Source organism: Arachis ipaensis, chromosome B08 (assembly GCF_000816755.2).
Source record: "Arachis ipaensis cultivar K30076 chromosome B08, Araip1.1, whole genome shotgun sequence".
Classification (NCBI taxonomy): domain Eukaryota; kingdom Viridiplantae; phylum Streptophyta; class Magnoliopsida; order Fabales; family Fabaceae; genus Arachis; species Arachis ipaensis.
Window position 1 is genome coordinate 15565487 of NC_029792.2, and position 2501 is coordinate 15567987.

Sequence of the window (2501 nt, forward strand, 5' to 3'; positions counted from 1 at the left end):
GGGTATGATGGTGGTGAGAATGGCAATAACGAAGAAAAGATGAAGAAAAAAGAGGAGGAGGAGGAAGAAGAAGACGACGAAGTCCTGCAGCGTAAACTAAATGACTTAGATGAACTTGTATATAGAATTGTTTGGATGTGTAGTGAGACTCTTTTTAATTTTAGTCTTTTAATGTTTTATAACAACAAAAATAATTTGAATTTGTTGATAACATTTATCAAATAATAGAATTTTTTTTCTTTTTCTTGATTTGAAATATGATTTATTAAAATTTGGCCTATTTTTTTTTTTTGGGTCAGGTGGATTACGCGAATCAAATTATTATATACTTATTTGAAACATAAAGCATTATTTGTACCAGATTGACTTGTATTAGATTTGATTTAAATCAAATCCACAAATTCCGCAATAAATTATCATATAATAATCTTGATTGGGTTGATCATATATAGAGACATTAGATGAGTAACATACTTTAATTTGTTAATTTTTCAATCTTTTAAACTAATGTAATACCCGGTCTAATCGAAATTAATTAAATAATAAGTTAAATAAGAGCGAATATGGTTGGAAGATTTGGCAATTGGAATTTGATAATTCAAATATGATATTTGGATTCAGTGAATTTTTTCGAGTCGGAAAACATAGTTTTCTGCGTAAAAGCGCGCAGTGGAATTTTGACCGGCAGTACCGGCTGAGATCTGTCTGGTACTACAGCTGAGGAAATTGATTATGGGTAAATAAGATTAATAAATGAGGAACTATAATTAGGGAAGGTAGAAATATTTAAAGTGCAATTTAGAGCGCTAATCTTAAAGGTTTTGGCCCAAAATTGGGCCAATGGGCAAAAATAAGTGAACCGGGCCTAAGTGGGGCCAAGACCCAACATATATAAACATTAGTTATGAGCATTTCAGCTCATTTTACCCTAAAAAGAAGGGTTGGGGCGCTGAAATTGAGAAGAGAGAAGAGAAGAGAGAAAACCTAACTCTCTTTGATCTTCAAACCACCATAACTTGAGCTACTTTTTGAGTTTTTAAAGCCAAATCTCATACTTCTAAGCCTCCGATCTCACCCCTTATGTATCAAATCATTATGGTATCAGAGCAGTTCGTCCTCGTGAGCCTGAGGGATGGAACTGCTTATGCTTCAATGCATACTCTGAGTCTGTGCATGTGCTAGTTAGGGTATCTAACCGATACATCTAGCATGAAGTCCATGAGTGTACTTTTGGTACTTTGAAACACTATACTTCCGATATTGAGACTGATCAACTTGATATCGATTGTTTGGTGTGTATAGGAACCAGATGGCGCCTCGTGGACCTGGTCGGGGACGTGAGAGAGATTGTACTAGTACTCAGGAACCGAAAATCAACCCGAATAACCCGGTAAACTTTATGGCGGTGTTGGAGAATATGGCTGCTACTATGCAGGCCACTGCGGATGCTCTTGGGCAACAGATAAACAATAATGGCAATGGCGGAAGTGGAGCTCAGGGCCCGATGACACTGGCAACTTTCTTAAAGGTTAATCCACCTAAGTTCAAGGGAACCACTAATCTGACTGAAGCTGACACCTGGTTTCAGGCCATGGAGCAAGCACTGCAAGCGCAGTTGGTGCCTGAAGAACAGTGTGTTGAATTTGCTACCTATCTGCTCACGGGGGAAGCATCGCATTGGTGGCAAGGGGCCCGACGTCTCCTGCAGCAGGGGAATAAGGTTGGTGAAGACTTCCAAAGAAGAGGCTCAATTGGTTTGGCTACAAGAGGTACGGTTTAAGTTTCATTTAAGTACCGTGTGTTATGATGAGAATTCCTAGGCTAGATGCCCCTAGGATTAAGTTTGGATTGTGTAAATGGTTGGTGCTAATATGCATAGTTGGTATGTAATGTGAAATAATGATTTGGGTTGAGAATTGTGTGGCCTTGAATGCTTGGTGTATTGAGAATTTGATGTACTAGGTAATGAGTATTGATTTGTAGTTTATGCATTTAAATTATGATATTGGGCCGGAGGCCGTGGATTTTGGGCCGGAGGCCGAAAAAAGGTGAGAAAGGTAAGTTGATGTGTGCATTGTATGATGACACAAGTGATTGGATGAATTTCAGATAATGAATATATAATGATTGGGTTGGTTATTGAATAATAAGGTTTGAGGAGTTGAGGTGTGGGATTTGGTAAATTTGGGTGCAATTATATAGATGAGGTATGTTTGGTTTTGGTTGAGATATATTATATGGTCATATATGTGATTATGATTATTGATGCCTTGATGGTATTATGATGCATTAGAGATATGTTTGTCGTGATATATGCTTGAGGAATGATTAAGGTTGATTTGTGGGTAAAGCCACGTGATAGTGAGTATGATATTGATTATGTATAATGATGGTTGATTGGAAATAGTGTTGTTGAAATTTGGCATGAGAAAGAGTATATGATATGTAAATGTGTTTGAGTTTGAGAAAGTGTCAACGTGCGAGTTGAGGAGGCTTAATGT